Source organism: Bemisia tabaci, chromosome 2 (assembly GCF_918797505.1).
Source record: "Bemisia tabaci chromosome 2, PGI_BMITA_v3".
NCBI lineage: Eukaryota > Metazoa > Arthropoda > Insecta > Hemiptera > Aleyrodidae > Bemisia > Bemisia tabaci.
The window spans coordinates 37172945-37191735 of record NC_092794.1 but is presented as its reverse complement, the minus strand read 5'-3'; the positions used below and the strand labels follow the sequence as shown (position 1 = coordinate 37191735).

The window sequence follows — 18791 nt, the reverse complement described above, 5'->3', positions numbered from 1 at the left end:
ATGAACCACGGTAAATAGAAATGGTTTCCCAAAGGGTTTGTCATGTCGCAGTTTTTCAATTTTTCTCAGTTTTAAATGCAACTTTGACAGCTGATCGAGTGTATTTCGTGATTATACTACGGTTTTAGGAGTGCACGTGTGCCAGGAAATTGTTGAGCTATTTAATGTTTTTACCTCAGTGTTCCGCGGTTATCAACATCCATAATGTAGGGAGGAACCCAGTAGATGTTCAACGCTCCCGTGCGTAGGAAAAACACGGTTATTGTAGGTTGCTTACAGGAAATTGCTCTTTCTTTGGAAAAAAGTCAAATAGAGTTATGGCAGTCAAGAAGATTGTCTCCACTCTAAAATGAAATATTTGAAATGTCACGTTTCTGCTTGATATGAGCGACTTTCTTTAAGCATATCTTCCTTGTTACTGATTCAATAAAACTTCCTACTTATCCAAAATTAAGCAATACTGCTGTGAAAGCTAAGAGAACAGTAAGTGTCAAATTTTCTAAATAGAGTTTCCTTCAAAATTCGTTCAATATTTTTTTTGATGAAATCATTAAAATAACTAAAACAGAAAAATACGTCTTAATTTTATGAAAACAAGACATATATGAGAAACCCATAAGTACGCTAAAAATGGCGTAGTTTCATGCAAAACAGCCGTGCGTGACATTATTTCTCCAGAGAACCAATTAAAACAATGACTTCACGTAAAAAACTGCCTTCTTCTGCCAATGTCTGACCTGAAAATGTGTTTGTTGTATGTCTGAAATGCAACCACGAAAGCATGAGGAACATAGCACTTACGGCTTTCTTGCCTAAAACTAGCCGAATATGAAAATAAATAATACCCTTATTATGTATTTGAAATAAAATCGGTCAATTTTTAATCATCCAAACAATTTCTGGGAGTCTTTCGGACGATTAGTGATATTTGAGAAAGAATGGAGGCCTCTTTCAGTACAGTTTTCTGGTCAGATGCTTCTAAGCCCGTTCTATCAAAATTTCATGTTTGCAGTCACTGCTCTCTTCGCTATCACAGTAGAATACCAGAGGGTCCGCCTTTCGCCTGCTCTGCGGTCCAACTTACGGGGATTAGTGTCTAACGTGATGTATCGAGAAATCATGAGGAAACGTAATGCAACAAACAAATTGAAAGCACAGTGGTATGCAGCTATGCGAAGAAGATTGAACAATTGGACTATATTTTCCGATTTTTTTTCTTTCTTTTTCTCTTTTGGAACTAACATTTTAGGCTCTCGTCATATCCAAGTGAAGTGGTATAAGTATAATTCCAATCCCTCTCCCCATCAAAAAATTAATTAAAGTAACTCGATTTTCAGTTTTTTTTTTTTCACATTCATTTCCTTTACTCTCTTTGGATTGAAAATATCCGAGAATATCCCGTGTTCTAACTTCCTGAGGGCTTCTCACTTAAAAAAGAGAACTCATCACAAACAAAATGACGGTATATACACTAACTAAGACGCCTTTCCGAAATATACCCTCGATATTTGAATATTGCGGGGAGCATATCATAATCGATGAATACAGGGTGTTCGAAAAGTCCCCTCCCCCCCTCTAACTTTTGACCTAATTGAGGTAGAGATTTGAAACTTGGAGGGTGTTCCTAGATCAAAGGGTCCAAGATTTTGGGGGGGGGGGGGGGGGGTTACGGACCCTAACTTTTAATTTTCAAATGGGGAGACCCCCTTTGTGATACCTCGTTCGACAGAGCATAAAAAAAGAAAATTTTTCGCGCAAACCCGAAGTCATTATCTCAAACCGTTTCAAAATGGCGGCCGGTCAAAGTTCCACATGGAAGAAAATTGGCACCTGTGCTATTTGCGCATGGATTTGCTTGAAACTCGGTGTCTGGGGGGTATTTTGGCACGAGAAAAACGAATTTGACGTTAGATTTTCAAAAAACCCTAATTTTTCAAAATGGCCGCCGGTTTAGGCTCAAAGTGGCCGAAAATTTGACAAACTCGATTTTTTTGCCAATGGATTCACCTGAAATTCGGAATCTGGGGGTATTTTGACCCGAGATTAACGAACTCGACGTTAGATTTTTAAACAAACCCTGATTTTTCAAAATGGCCGCCGATTAAAGTTCAAAATGGTCAACAATTGGCAACCTCGACTTTTTGCCGATAGATTCGCCTGAAACTCGGTGAAGTAACGTCGAATTCGTTTGTCTCCCACCCAGATACCCTTAAACACCGAGTTTCAGGCGAATCTATCGGCAAAAAGTCGAGGTTGCCAATTGTTGACCATTTTGAACTTTAATCGGCGGCCATTTTGAAAAATTAGGGTTTGTTTAAAAATCTAACGTCGAGTTCGTTATTCTCGGGTCAAAATACCCCCAGATACCGAATTTCAGGTGAATCCATTGGCAAAAAAATCGAGTTTGTCAAATTTTCGGCCACTTTGAGCCTAAACCGGCGGCCATTTTGAAAAATTAGGGTTTTATGAAAATCTAACGTCAAATTCGTTTTTCTCGTGCCAAAATACCCCCAGACACCGAGTTTCAAGCAAATCCATGCGCAAATAGGACAGGTGCCAATTTTCGGCCATTTGGAACTTTGACCGGCCGCCATTTTGAAACGGTTTGAGATGATGACTTCGGGTTTGCGCGAAAAATTTTCTTTTTTTATGCTCTTTCGAACGAAGTATCACAAAGGGGGTCTTCCCATTTGAAAATTAAAAGTTAGGGTCCGAAACCCCCCAAAATCTTGGGGGGGGGGGGTCAAAAAGTAGCTCCCTTTGATCTAGGAACACCCTCCAAGTTTCAAATCTCTGCCTCAATTAGGTCAAAAGTTAGAGGGGGGGAGGGGACTTTTCGAACACCTTGTATGTACGAAGTTGGGTTCAAACCAAACATGCAACTACTTTAACTCTGCGGAGTACCGGGTTGCATACGCTTGATTTTGCGGGCGAAATCTAAGATCTGCCCAGGCTTTCGCGATAAAGTTACGAATGGGGGAAGTTGCATTTATTCAAATTTACACCCTCCTCTTTTAACTAAATTAGGGAAAATTTAAATTTTTAGTTCTTTTACGTGTAAACAAATCAGGTTATCTGGTAAGGTCATATTTAACGAATGGCGGATGAAAGACTGCCTGAGGAGGTACTAAAATGGTTTCCTCTTAGAAGGAAACGTATAGGAGACGCCCAGCAAAATTTTGGACAGGTGGCATTCAAAATGAAATTACGAGCATCTGTTTACCAGATGACCTCTGTTCCGATAGACAAGGATGGCGATTAGGTGTAGCAAAGCGCCCGCCAGGAGCACTGTAAAAGCGACGGGTAAATAACATAAAAAAATACGTCATGATCATTGATCATTGATATTATGGTCGAATCAATTGAAATCAATTTTTTGTAGATTGACTAATTAGGAATCAAAACATATGTTTAAAATAAAACAATGTAATGTTGTCTAATGATATTTAAGCAATTTTTTTAAAATTGAATAAGCCTCAAGATATTCAATATCCGTTCCCTGCGGTAAACCCGTTTCACGATCGTGAATTTTTATGACACATAATAATTGTAAGGAGCCTATTATGTAAAATATATGAAAGAAATGAGCGAACATAAACAATTAAGGTTTGAGAGGGAATTGCGAAATATAGAAAAAGTAGATGTTATTGCTCTCATGCATCATTTAAGTCTGACGGACGAAAACGAAACACGAAAGGACGTGGCCAAACCAGAGCCACCATCCCGTGCCTGGACAAGGCTTTGAAATCGCGGAGGTTGAGCGAATTGTCGCCGACCGTTGAATCAACTCGAAATCACTGATTCTGAGCGAACTATCTGGCCGTGGATAGTTAACTCAAGATTTCACTTTCATCGGAGAAGAGACCGATCCGAGGTCCTGATTTTAACCGCATGCGTTTCACATCCCCTCGCGCCTCCGAAGGGGTTGACAGCGCAATACGCGTTCCGCTCCCCGTCCAGATTTCAATACCGAGGAAATTCCCGGTACAGTTGCCTCTTGATACCTGAGGCCGAGGCAACTCGGATATGCTATTGCGGTCTCTGCTGGCGCCATGAGAGGTGACAAGGGCTGTCAACCACACAGGCACAGGTTGAAATTTGAGATTTTTAGATAAAATAACAGATTTCCCATGGAAAACGCCGAGTTACGGCTCTTAAGACCGAAAATTTCGTCCGTTTGGTCGTATCTGCAACACAAAAGCCGCTAAACTCCCGAGAAAGGCGCGCGCAACGACAGACACTAGGAGCAAAATGGGCGCACCACGCCACGCCGTAGTGCAACGCGCGCGCGTCCTCTGCACTGCCTAAGCGACATGCCGCACGCACGCACTAAGTTTACGCGAGCCCGAAAGTTACCGTCCGTTGCAATGTATCATTACGAATTGACTTGAATAAACTTTAACATTAAAAAACAGTTGGAATGTATAAATACATCAAAAAGACAAATTTTCTTTGTAAAATATTGGCTATATGTAAGAAAATCAATTTCAACAAATTAAACACTTCAAAGTTAATAAACTAAATCAAATAATCCACAGTTTACTTAAAGGCTTAGAGTATTAAAATGGTTGATAGACAATTTTTACTATTTTTGTATGGTTTTATTGACTTTGGCTGTGACTTGTAAGAGATCATGAAAATGCACCTCTTGTTTATATCGGGAGTTGGCAACACAAGTACTGATTCCTTTGTAAAACTTCGCGTGAAATAGCATGGTTTCACTGGTTTTCTCTGAAACAAACCCTAATACTAAAAGAAAACTCTCTAAGTTAAGGTCGTATATTGAAGAAGATATCCCAGCTTTTCTGAGAGTCCACCTTCGTAATGAGCCTTTTCTATGCTAAGATAAGGAGCAAATTGAAGGTGTAAGTTCGCAAACACATATCTCAATGGCGGTGTCTGAATATCTCCGTTTCTATGTTATTTTTTAAAGGAGAACAAACTGACATCATTCCTTGAAGTTTATGCAGACTTTTCTTCTCACATGGAAAAAAAACACGGCAGTTTTAAAGAATTGCCGTTGAGTAGTTTTCCGTTTAAAAAATGAAGTACCTGGGTATGACAGGAAGTCTGCAACGTCGCAAACCGAGTCGTGTGATTGCCGACTCACACCGTCGAAATGAATCAGCACGTGTGGAGTGCCCCAGGGTAGCTTTTTGTCGCCGTTCTTGTGGTTGGTCTACTATGACTTTGTGGTGGGGGGCGCCCTCCCGCAAAATAGTTTGTTGACCGCGTTTGCAGATGATGTCGCGGTCAGCGCCTGGGAAAGAACGATGTATGGACTTATCTGGAAATTACAGAGAGCAGTGGCTTACACCTTAAGAAGGATCTGGGAGCTCAGGCTGGAAACGGCGATAGAAAAAACGGAATTCTTAATGCTTAAGGCAAAGAAGGCAGACCGTAATTAGCTTAGGATTATGATTAGCTTAGGACCGTAATTAGCTTAGCGTCCTTAGCTTGGAAGTCCAGAATCCAAGCTAAGGAACATGGCAAATACCTCGGTGTATGGCTGTTGGCGGGCTTGCATTTCAGAGAACATCTCAAAAGAACATGCGAAAAAGTGAAAAGGGTTGCTGGAAACCTGACTAGGATCATGCCAAATAAGGGAGGACCGTCTGCAAGGAAAAGGAAGATTATCGCTTCGGTGGCCATTTCCATACTCTCGTATGCAGCTCCGATTTGAGCAGACATTGTCAGGACGAAGACTTATGCTGACTGGGTGAGGAAAACCTTCAGACCCATCAAGATTAAAGTAACAAGGGCCTACAGAACTGTGTCAGATGAGGCGCTAGACGTGCTAGCGAAAATTCCTCCCTTGGATTTACTTCTACTCCAACATAAGACCAGATTTGACACGCAAGATCCGAAGATGGCTGAAGAAATGATGTATGATGCCTGGAAAGATAGATGGTACTCGAACACGGGGAAAGCTGAATGGACTCGAAAACTGATCCCGGATCTTGATTAGTGGATGAGGAGTGAGTTTGCAGAAGTAAACTTCGCGACAACTCAGTTGCTGACTGGCCATGGCTCTTTTGCGGCTTACCTACATCGCTTTAAGATCAAAGATTCTGATCAATGCACTCAATGTAGCCAACGTGATTCGGCGGAACACGCGATGTACAACTGTGGCAGATGGATTGCGGATAGGCGGGAACTTGAGGGGGTCATTGGTCCCATCTCGCCTCCGGAAGAGCTAATGGGTGTGCTACCTACTGGAGAACAAAGGAAATTGGCTAGCATTTGAGCGGTTCGCGGCACGTGTTATGTCAAGCAAACGCAAAGATGGACAATGAGATGGATAATGGATAACGGATGCCTCTAGTGGGTCAGAAACCCTCGGGTCTCTGGCCCTGTTTACCGCAAGCTATCCAATTGGGGATATCGGGTTCGACGCACCCGCGGAACTGAGTCATGTCTAGCCTGCCCCCTTCTGGGGCCGCATAAGATCGGGTGCCTCGAGGGCTGAGCGAGACGTAGCTGGTCTGCCCTCCCTGCCCTCCAGTTCTCGGCTCCAGAGCCCTGCCGTGAGGTTGTCGCAGGGTTTGGCGCAAGCTGGGCCTAGGCTCTCCTCCTACGCCCTTGACTCCGGCTACAATGATGGCTTCAGCAGATCGGTCCCGGGGGATGGGGGGACCCTCCCTTTAAGTGGGGGGCCTGAGGGGCGCCGGCTAAACCGGGACCGGGGTCGGGGACTGCCGTTCGAAGAGTGCCTTAGGGACGTCCGACGGGAGGATAGAGCGTCCGATGGGCCACACTTGCACGGGGTGTGGCCTGGAGGGGTCGTTTAGTGGGTACGGAACACAGCGGCGTGCTTCACGCCCACATAACCGGGTTTTCCCATCTCACAGAGGTCGGGTCGGTTAGGGGTCGCTTCGGTGGCTCTTCACCAGCTGATGGTCGTTGCCGTCCCGGTATTCGGTGGGCCCCTTTCATGAGGGGCGTCTTGGCGATCCTCATGATGGGGGCACTGTGGCGAATTTTTCCCCTCATCACACAGAAAAAAAAAAAAAAAAAAAAAAAAAAAAAAAATGAATCAGCAGGATTGCGGTCAAAACTGAAAACACGTGTTTTTAGTTTTGGAAACCCCAAACAAAGTGGCTACCCTGTCGATGTATATTATTCGCTCTTTGCATTGAGAGCTTGACTCGATACAGAGGTGGACTCTCAGGATAGCGTGGGATATCCCCTCCGTTACGGCATCAACTTTCAGAGCTTTTTTTTCAGTTTTGGAATTTGTCTCGGAGGAAACTGATAAAACCATCGTGTTTCTCGAGAAATTGTGCGTAATAATCAGTACTTAAATCACTATCTCCTAACGCATGCAAGATCTCCATTACCTTCCGATGTTACCTATCCTCCTGTTGTGCGTGGACATCACTTTAATTTTGCGCTCAGCATGATCATTAACAACTTTTATGACTTAACTACTTGTTTTACCTCGAGATATTCGGAAGTAAATAGCCATGGGGCTGGGCAAGAGTCTAGAAATGAAAATGGCAAATCCATGATATTGAAAAAAAGGCTAGAATGTTGGTTGGAGAGAAGTCTGGACTTACCGGGCATTCTTCAGCGTAGGTACACATTACGGAGAACATATGTCATATTGGGGCCTCGTAAAATGACCCAGAGGTCATCGCAAACCTCAAGAAGTTTCGCAGCTTTCACGAGAGTACCTACAGCAGCTAGTGTTGTGCTCCATAATTTATTCAGCCACGTATGGTACCTCTGTAGTAATTTGGTTCCCTTGGCATTATTTGATGAGAGACTTACATCGAACACTAAGAGGGTCTTTGTTCACAACATGAGACACAATGTAGGGTTGCCGAGTCCACCAGTCCGCCAGAACGCACAATTTAACTAATGTCTAGGGTCACATTTGGAGACAATTATTTTCATGATCTCATACAAGTCACAGCCAAAGTCAATAAAACCGTACAAAAATAATAAAAATTGTCTGTCAACCATTTTAATACTCTAAGCCTTTAAGTAAACCGAGGATTATTTGATTTAGTTTATTAACTTTGAACTGTTTAATTTGTTGAAATTGATTTTCTTACATATAGCCAATATTTTATGAAGAAAATTTGTCTTTTTGATGTATTTATACATTCCAACTGTTTTTTAATGTTAAAGTATATCCAAGTCAATTCGTAATGATACATTGCAACGGACGGTAACTTTCGGGCCCGCGTAAACTTAGTGCGTGCGTGCGGCATGTCGCTTAGGTAGTGCAGAGGACGCGCGCGCGTTGCGCTACGGCGCGGCGTGGCACAGTGGGAAAAACAGCCGATCTAGCGCCGAAAAAGTCTTGACGCGCGGGGCGTTCACTTTCCCATTGATTTTTCACACCTAATCGGTCTTATATATCTAATCATACACTAATAATAACATAATGCGCCGATTTTTTGTAAATTCAAGAGTTATTGAGCCAAATTTAGGCATGGGATCAGCTATAATTTACTTTCCTTGAGACTGTTTTGGTTTGTGGTATTTGATCAGCCAGTAGAGTAAAATAAAATATTTCTCGCCGTTTATGCTATTGTCGGTTACTTTTTTCATTATCCTGTGCAAGTATCTTATTTCCCACCTTTTTTTGGAAAAGTTTGTGTGCCTATGTGTTAGTGTTTCAAGATGAAGTTATGAGTAAGAATGAATTTAATCCGCATCGTATTACTAAAGATGTGAATATAGATAAGATTGACATAGTAGGTAAATGGCATGTATTCAATATTAAGAGCAAATGAGGTGAAAAATCACACTTAAAATTTTAAATTTCCTAAAAAAAACCGTTGCACAGAGGAACAGCTATTACCAATCATCGGATAATCACGTTTCCTAATTTTTTTTTCTCATTCCTGTTAAGATAACAATTAAGTTCCGAACATTTAATTTATCATGAAGTGTTCTAAAATAGGAAATGTAATAGTGGAAATCCATATTGTCATTTTACCAATACACATTATTTTCATAAAGGTAAAGTGAAGTATTGTCATTATTCAGAAATGTTGGCAATTAATTCCTTTCTCTCAATGCATCTAATGGTTTTCTCCTCAAGACTTAATGTGAAGTAAAACCATTTTTTTAGTGCAGCAAGTGTCAAGTAAATCTGAAATTATCACGGAGTTAATTAGTAAATTTTCTCCTCCGGGCAGGATCGAACTCACAACATCCAAAATAGGGGAGAGTGATCCTACCAACTAGACTATCGCTTCGGCACTTCAGACGATGCTGAAACAGTTGTTTATAAGCACTCGTTTCTCAGCGCATACTCCCCATACGACTCTGTGATCTGACGCCAAACCCGACGGTTCACATTCATTCTGAGCACATCTCCATGTATTCATATTCAATTATTCATTACGCACACAATTTTCTGCCGCTGGTGGAATTTCTTTGCTAAATTAGAACGCTTAAGAGAAGGTACTGCTTATAGAAAATATACGATAATACCTATCTAACCTACATTACCGGTGTATGCACTAGAATGGTAACGCATAAAGAACAGACACGAACAAACACTGAAGGAAAGGGCAGGAGTGGATTAAGTTACTGTAGTCTCTAATTTACTTCTGAACTGCTAATTTGAAGAACCATCGGACACATCTTTGATGTGTTATCACTTGGTACGGACCAGAGGAACCTTGAACTGTAATCATATCGGTAAAGTTTCAGGGGTCAACAGGCTTTAATGCTAAAAAAAAGGTGAACTTCAAACTCTTGTATGAATTCAAAACCACATACTTCAGATAAGGAAACTACAAAACACTTGATTTGAGGCGAAAAAGGAAAAGCGAATGATCAAAGATTAGAATGTCTGGGTATGAACTTATGAGAACTGACTTTCTGTTTCAGAGTGCTCTGAATACACATCACAATGAGCCGATAGACTCTAGCTCCAGGCTGTAAAATACGATGAAACTGATTGTCAGATGCTTTGTACAAGTCAGAAATGGTTTAAAGGTAAAGAAAATTAAAAGATTCCGAGTTATTTGGATCCTTCCTGTTATCAATCTTCGTTTGTTTACGAGCCCGTCGTTTCCGATAGCCGATGCTCACTTGCGGTCTCCCGGTGAATAAATTTCGCGAACTTTAACGCCTTTTTTCATCAAGAAAGAGTTAATTTCGGACGAAACCAAATGTTTCAATAAATTTCTCGTCAAATTTTACCACTAAATCACAATATACAGATAGAAACTTTCGCTAAATAAACAAACCGGGCAGCAGCCATATTGTTCAGACTAACTCGGAATAAACCAAGAGTCGTCACCTAAGGTGTGACGTCAAAAATGGCGTCAAACGCGTGACGCCAACAATGAGAATTCAAAAAGCGTTTCAGAGACCTTCAATTTTTGGTGTTTTTAAAGTAAAATTTCTCGGGCCAGAGAGCTCCAAAAATTGGCCTCCGGGCAATTTATGCGCGGCGCAAGCGCCGCGATCTGGCGCTTCGCGCCAGCATGTGGAGGGGGCATGGCCCCCCATTATGGTGCGAAGATCGCACAAGACTTTCTCGCTTTTGCCGGCGCTCCGCGCCGGCATAGACACTTTTACTGGAATATTTAGAAAAATACTGCCAATTTCACAAAATCATAAAATTTGATTGGAATTTTGATCCCAGGATAATAGTTATGAAATTTTTATTAAAACCACTGCACTTTATTGTAAATGTCTTCGAGATATGTGATGAATTCATACATTCGGACTCGACTTGTCGATATTATGAGGCATCTTCAATCAAATATGTAATTGAATAATGATGCCTCCTATTAAAGACGACGATCCGTAAAAATCTTAGCTTTTCTGCGATTCATTAGGATCTATTAGATTCATTGGCATCATACTTCAGATGCGATTATTTATTATAACTAGCTGTGGTGGTGCAGTAGCTTAATTGGAATCGGAGCAATTAGTTGAATCTATTTAATATTGATGAATAAAATGTCTGTAACAATACGTGTTGATAGCAATATGCAATACTGCGATGAATAAGTCAGGTTCTGTCAAGCCGCAGAGGATAAGATGCCAGGATATCAAGAAGCTGTGAAGCGGAGCAGCCGAGGAATTGCGAAGGAATGTGGGTGGCGAGTGACGAACGACGATGCGACCCAAACCTCCTTCTTTGAGGTTGGTGGGAGGAGAGCGATACGAAAGAAAACGGAGATAGCCGAAAGAACGTGGCGGAAGGGGTGGCTGAGACCGTAGAGGGGGGGTACCTAGGGACGGGCAAGCAGGTAGCGGCCGGACGACCACTCGAAAAAGCTGAACTTTACTCGTCGATAATAGTAAGAAAATTTGAGAAAATCGAAAAAACAATTACAGCCTGCAAATTTACAGATCAGAAGCTTTCATTTAGAAAAAAAAAAAAACATGCAAATCGGTCCGGTGGTTCTCTCAAAGTTAATGTCCCAAAATTCGGACTTTAGTCTGAATTAATGGGAGAAAATTTGAGCCCAGCTAATCTTCACTCGTCGATAAAAGTAAGAAAGTTTGAGAAAATCGAAAAAACGACCACAGCTTGCGAATCTACAGATCAGAGGCTTTCAATTAAAACAAAAATCATGCAAATCGGTCCAGTAGTTCTCTCAAAGTTAACGTCCAAAGATTCGGGCCTCCGTTTTAATTCATTGGAGAAAATTTGAGAAAATTATAAGAGAAAATTTGAAAAAATTGGAAAACAAATTACAGCCTGCAAATCTACAGCTCAGGGGCTTTCATTTAAAAAAAAGATCAGGCAAATCGGTCCGGTGGTTCTCTCAAAGTTAACGCCCAAAGATTCGGAACTTTGCATTTTAATATATAGGATCTTTCCTTAAGCACGGTCAAAAGCCATAAAAAATCTACTTTAATGGGTAGAATGACTATTCGATGTTTAAATAGTCATAAAACTAAACGGTTTTCGCTTAGCATCGCCCAAATTTTAAATTTGGCGGGCGAAAATCTACCTGCTCGAAATGGTTCACCACCCGCCCGCCAGAGCGCCACTTCCTTAGCGCGTATCCCCGTATTTCGAAACGAAAACGCAAGAGGGACGAAAAATTCAATAGAGAGCGCCACCTCCTTGCTGCTCGTATCCCCGTGTATTCAAACAACAACAGACGTCAACAAACCTGGACGGGTTATAACGCGCTTTATTATCAATCATTAAATCAATCATGTTTGTGCAATTTTATTAATTATATTTGTGTTCAGTACCTCGTAAAAAGGGACCGCTAAACATGGAATCTGCCGGGATTTTAAATTCATTAACAACAAACATATTAGTTTCTAATAAAGATCAAAGTATCAATTCTTGCGTTAGCTTCGATGATTCATAGTAAGTAATGTAAGTACCTAAGTAGTTGTCTAATTTTGCTTGGTGTATACCTACGGAGTAATTTTGGAGATAGTATATGATGCATTATATAAAGCATTTGAATTCCTAGGTTTCACCTGACTCAAAGCGTTTGCTGCTAATATTCTGAAGCGTTCCGACTCATTTATCAGAGAATTGAGCATTTTCTATCGGCCCCTCTGCAATTATGAGATTAGTCCAAAGATCCTTTAGGAACTTAAATTAATGACTCAGGTGGTGCTTTTGAGCCAACTTTCAAAGAATTAAAGGCATTTTTCAAAATCTACCGTCCATAAGCTCTCCGTGTAACCAAAGTGCTCTCCTCGCTATATGACGTGTAACCCTTCAATTTTTAGTTTAGTCCAAAGACTTCACAGGAACTTAAATTAATTAACCAGGTAGTACTCTTATGCTAACTTTCGAAGAATTAAAGGCATTTTTTCTAAAATTTACAGTCCTTGAAAATGAGCTGTTTGTGATGTCGCGGAGCAAAAAGCCCTACTTTTGGGCCTTGTAATCCCTAGAATTTTGAGTTTAGTCCAAAGATCTTGAAGGAACTTGAATTAATGACCCAAAAGATGTGCTTGATGCCCACTTTTAAAGAATTAAAGGCATTTTTCAAAATTTACAGTCCTTCAAAATGAGCTTTCCGTGTGATTTTGCTGAAAATGGACAATTTAGCCTAGCCCCCCCAAATGTTAGCGTACCCCAAAATAGACAAAGATAGATTCTGAGATATCGCTGTAGACAGATTTGGGGGACGCCACACGGACGGACACACATTTTTTCAAGTATGGTTATTTTGACTCCTGGGACCTTAAAACTTCTAGAAATGATGAAATTTCAACTTTTTTTTCTTTTTTTTTTTTCTTGGAGGATGACAATACTTCCTCTCTGCCCTAGGGGAGCGAGAAAGTAAAAATCTGAAAAAAATTCTGTATACTCATTTCACCTAGTACTTTCATAATATGTAATAAAAAAATTCAGCTGAACTGGCTCATTGGATTGCATTTTGCAATAAGGGACCACTATCTCTAGCTCTCTTATAAAAGCACATATCTGCATAGGGAAACGAATGGCATGTATGTTGTTTCTAAAATGGGCCAGAAATAGTGGTTCCTTATTTGCAAAATGTGGTCCAATTAAGAACAGCAAATAGGAGGGATGTGGTACCGGAGTGGGGATTGCTGCTCCAGGAGGCCATGGGAAAAGAGGGGCAGGAAAGATTTCATTCAAGTAAAAACTCAAAATTTCGTTGTACAAAAACACACAAACTTTAACCTAATCTCCTCCAAAAATCGAATCTTAAAACTGAAAAAAAAAGAATCTCCAAAATGTCTGCTTTCAGCTGATTTATTGTCAACTTCTTCAGTATTCATTAGCTACACACAAATTAAAACAAAGACGAAATTAATGTTGAGTATTTTATTTCAAATTCAGACTCTAGCGTAAGGTGGGAACAGTTTTTTACTTTTATTTTAGTTTTGACCGAGGTAATTTATTCTTTATCTTCTGTATGAATTAAGGAGAGTTTGTCTTTATTTTCTTGGACTTTAAGGGGGGAAAAGTTTTTCAGATTTTCCTAGCTGATTTCAAGCAAAGTCTGATCATCTTTTTTCAACTAAATCTGTTTTCACGGATACTTCCACATTTATCCAGTTGATCTTTCGCGTTCGCAGAGATGGAGGTAAGTGACAATGACATATTCTGCCAGTGCGACATATTGCCAAAGAAAACTCAGTCAGTGTGCCCCTTCATCACTTAAATAAAGAGGAAAGAAAGATTTTGGTCAAATCTGTAAATTGGCATTTTCAATAATATTTTCCTTATTTTCCTATCTTAAAAAAAATCGGAAATACGACAACTGCGCACGTTTATTTTTTCGCATGACTTGATACTATTCATAAATTAAAAACTGGTATTTTTTTTATAATTTTCATCGTAAATCAAAACTCATTGTCTTCATTTATCCATCGGTTACATTACTGTGCCGCGCATAACTTGGCTACAACGCATGGAGGGCCCCAAATTTTTTTTGAGGGCTCCAAACTGTTGAGGATGTCTTGATACATGTTAGGAGACAACATACTAAAATTTAAACATAATCCGAACATAGGAGGGGGGTTTTGATGGGAAGGCATAGGCTTTTGGGAGTATTTCCCCCTTGAAAATCGAAAAAGTCAAAAATAAAAAAAACGGCTCCACTCACGATTTTGCGGTATTTAGTTTCTCAATTTAGAAACCTTCCCTGACGTTGTTATCAAAGAAATCGCGTGTGGTCTTCAAAAAAATTAAAATTTTTTAAAACGAACCGTGACCTGTATTTCCTGAGCGGAGGTCGGAGCTCAGACCTCACGCATACAGCATCGCTAGTCGCCGCACACTAGTCTCAGGAGTCCTGGACAAGACAGTCTCAAAAAGTGATTTTATCGGCGCTCCAGTACATTGCAACTCTATTGTACTCTATGGTGTGAACGCGCCCTTGTGAATCGTTTATTTGAGGTTAGGTTAGTCTCAGTTCCATGGCACCAAAATAAACAAATAAGTATTAAGTAGTTGGTTTGTGTAGCAATAAATCGATCATGCTCGCGTAGCATTGGTGTACTTGAGTTATTACCTCGTAAAAAGGAACCGCGGAAAATGGAATTTGCCAGCTTGCTTACTTAAGTTCACGAACACCGAAGTAGCTTTCAATAAAGATCTAATTGTAAAAGTTAGTTCTAGTGTCAGCTTGGATAATTCTTAGTATGTAAGTACCCAATTAGTCATGTAATTTTGTTTCATGTACTTGTACGGAGTACTTTTGGAGGTAATGCATTTGAAGTCCTAGGTTTCACCTGACTCAAAGCACAATCTGAGTCTGTATAATTTAATCTTCGGTCTTTTTCAGCGGTGAACCCTCAATTGCAAATTTCTGATTTTTGCCCCATAGCCCTCCCCCTCAAAAAAATATTGATGTTCCTCAGAGATACTTAAAGGGCATTAGAACACTTAAATCGAGGCCAGCACTGTCCCCAAGAAGGGGAGCAAGAAAGTAAAAATGACAAGTAGCTGAAATTATGGAACGGATTGATGCGATATATCGCATGTCGCTCTGACACAAAAAATGGCAACCGTAGAATCAATTTAAGACGGCTCGGGCGAGGTCTTTTTTCCTTAGAAGTCATGTCTGTTTGAGCTTCTACGTTGCTTGCACAAAATAAAACACTTCTTTTAAAAGCCCTGTTTAGCTTTGATTTGTTAAATCTGACCGAACATTTCTTGTGATAATTCGCCTTTTTTGATAATAAAAGCTCGTCCAAACTTTTGCCTTGTTCTAAATTTTTGAATACTAAAACACCGTTTGGTAAAGCCCTGATGTCTTTAAAAGAAGATAAATTTTCGACAAGAGTTCGATACCCTGTTCCTACGTTCGCCACATCGTTGTTGAGAGCAGGACAAATCAAAACATCCGTGTCCTTTATTTGACATATGCAGCAAAGCTCCCAATTTATAGATTTTTTTGTCCGAATGCTGCATTTTAGATCGGCGGCTGAAGGCACGGACAGAGAGGTGCTAAAGAATTTTCCAACGTGGAAAATTCGGTGAATCTGTGTAAAACGATAAATAAAACTTTGATCAGATAGAAACTCGGTAAAATTGTTTGTAAACTTAAACTGTTTCTTCCTTAAATTGTGGTAAAATAACTTTTTGATCCTTTTTTTCTTGTTAATTTATGATAAGCCTTTTAAGATTAGTTTGATTTCCGTTACGTTTCTTCTTCATTCATGAATGGATGAATGAATGAAAGAATGAATAAATTATTAAATTAATAATAATAATAATAATATAATAATAATAGTAATAATAAGATCGGAGCCACCGGAGCAGTTTCCAAAGACTGGACTAAACTGAAGAACGAAATCCCCGGGAAGCATTTGCTACTATTAGCCCAGAAGTCTGCTGTGTTTGGCACTGCCAGAATCCTCCGGAAGGTCCTCGACTAAATGGAATGGCGCGAGTACACCCATGATGTTACCACACACCATAAGCACCCACATTCGCTGTCATCTAAGGATAAGAACCTCTAGGCAGGCGTCTTTCAGACAACCTCCCTGCCCTGGTTTCTCGAAATAGGTATCCGAGGCTGCGACGAGTCACCCCCTCCCCCCCCAGTGGGAGTGAAGCTACCACCAACCGGCCATCCAAACTAAAAACAGCCCTCATACCCAGGAGCATTGTTTGCCCCTGTGTGAGAGTTTGAATTAACCCAGCACACGTGTCAATGTGTCAAATGAACAATAATAATAATAAAAATAATTTTTAATTTTATTTTTTAATTTTACTTGGATATAAAATTTACTTTTCATTGTAAGCAAAATAGTGTGTATTACTGACTTTGGCCTGCGGCCCATTATTAATACTTGTACCAGAAGTGTTCCCTCTTCCGAGTTCAAAAAAAAAAAGAAATAATAAAAAATAATAATAATAATGGTAATAATAATAAAATTAATTAAATAAATCAACTAATTAATCAATTACTCAATATATTCTTTAAATTAAAGATAAACGAAAATCAAGGAGGAAAGCAATTCACAAAACCGAAATTCTACTTGCATGGCTCACTGCTAGTTCTGCAAATTAGTTATTTTTTCTCAGCAGGTATCATAAATATTTCAACACGGCATCAAGGATTGAACCCGGCCTCTCATTTTCTGAAGCAAACTCTCTGTCCGTTTGCCGTCAGAATCGATTGATGAGTTAAGGAAGTAAGCTTTCTGTTCTTCTTGTAACCGGTCCAAAATTGATAAGGATCTTGCCTCACCGAAGATCTAATCCAAATATCAACTAGGTTACATTCCAATGAAAGAAAAGCTCATACTGAAATACGTACAAAGTGAAATTAAAAAGTAAAAGTTCTAAGTTAAGTCATGCAGTAAATATAGTTTTACTATCGATTTACAAGTAACTGCTTGGTTTACTAGAAGATTAAAAAATATAATATTTACTTACATTAAAAATTCGGATTGAGATGATATCAATGCAGTGCCTCACATATCCATGTCACATTCCAAAAATGTCATAGGTAAACAAACATGATCAGCCACTGATCATCGCAATCAGTCAACGAGGATGGCATACTTTAAATTCTGATCTCTAACGTTTACCTATCGCATAATCCATATTTCTGTATTTAATCTCCTTTGTATCTCACAGATACGGGTGGATTTCAGGTAATGGAAGAAAATATGGGAAAGACGTGTAACTGGTTGCTCAAAACTTTCAATACGAATATTTTCTCTTGATGTTTGGTTTTTTGCGGAGAGGCAGGTCACACCAACCACGAAAACATTTCTCAGGAGATTTGAATTACTCTGAACTTTTTTTTCATCTTGCTAAACAGTGAAAATGTCAGTTTTGTGACGTGTAACTCGGAGATAATCAATGTATCAAATCGTTAAATAAATGGACCAGGACCTTCTCCAAGCTTTGTCTAATTTTTTTTAAAGTCTTGAATGTATATTGTTTGATACAATATGCATTGAAACACCAGGAAGCTATATTATTCAATTTAATTTGAGACTCGAAGCGTGTAACTCAATATTATGTCAGTTTGGTGACGCTATGCGTTTTAGTTTGTGGCCACTCAAGAGATTGCGTTTGTGTCCGGATTAAGGCATGACTGAGTGCGGAAAAGGAGGAAGAACAGACGTGCACTGGATAAGTCCACATATTTCTTCCAATTTCAGCATAATTTCAGTTTTTCCCATGGTTTTTGGAGTGTCTCACTTATTCAATGTCAGTTTGGTGACGCTGTTTTCCATCAAAACTTTTGGTGGAATATGCAAGGAATATGTGAGCAAATATTTCTTTCTCACATCTAGAGGTGGCCTCTCGACCTAACCTCAATGATTCGTTTGATTTTGTTGCTGAGAATTGGCAGGAAAAATTAATAACAGCAAAATGTCAGTTTGGTGATGTCACCAAACCTGACATGTTAGGCTTGGTAAAGAAAAATAATCGTAAAGGTACTACGATGCGCGTAATTAAATCCTATAGTATGGAGCTCTAAGATAACAGAAAAGTAGTCTTTAGCTTAATATGGCCAAATCACTTTTCAACTTTTTTTCAGAACCATTTTCTCCCAATAGCTGAAATCCACCCATACCAATACGGCGACACCGCGGTGCAGAAGGGGAGCAGCGCCTTGGCGCTTCCGCTGAAATTGATCTCACGGCTCCTCTTTTTATCGGACAAAAATGATTATGGCATCATTTTAAACCGGAGACAATGCTCAATCTACATCTGTCACGTAAAAGTTTTCTCTTTTTCATGCGCAACCCTTGATCCACCAGGAAAATTCCAAAAATATTAAAAATTTCAGTTTCCCCAAAAATTTTAAGAAAAATCTGCGTCAAATACAGACTTTAAAGGTAAGCCATGTCTGCACTCATCACAGCTTTCGACTCAGTTAAGAAAC

At 39.8% G+C, this 18791-nt stretch overlaps 1 protein-coding gene and 1 long non-coding RNA gene across 4 annotated transcripts in view; one reads left to right on the top strand and one right to left on the bottom strand.

The window, feature by feature from the left end:
- Positions 1-18791, bottom strand: part of LOC109040615 (LIM and SH3 domain protein F42H10.3) — a 165321-nt gene that overhangs the window by 139491 nt on the left and 7039 nt on the right. The window lies entirely within an intron of this gene.
- LOC109040616 (uncharacterized) lies at positions 5145-17797 on the top strand. Its single transcript, XR_002009856.2, has 2 exons — positions 5145-15080; positions 17545-17797. It is a non-coding gene; the product is annotated as an uncharacterized lncRNA (long non-coding RNA).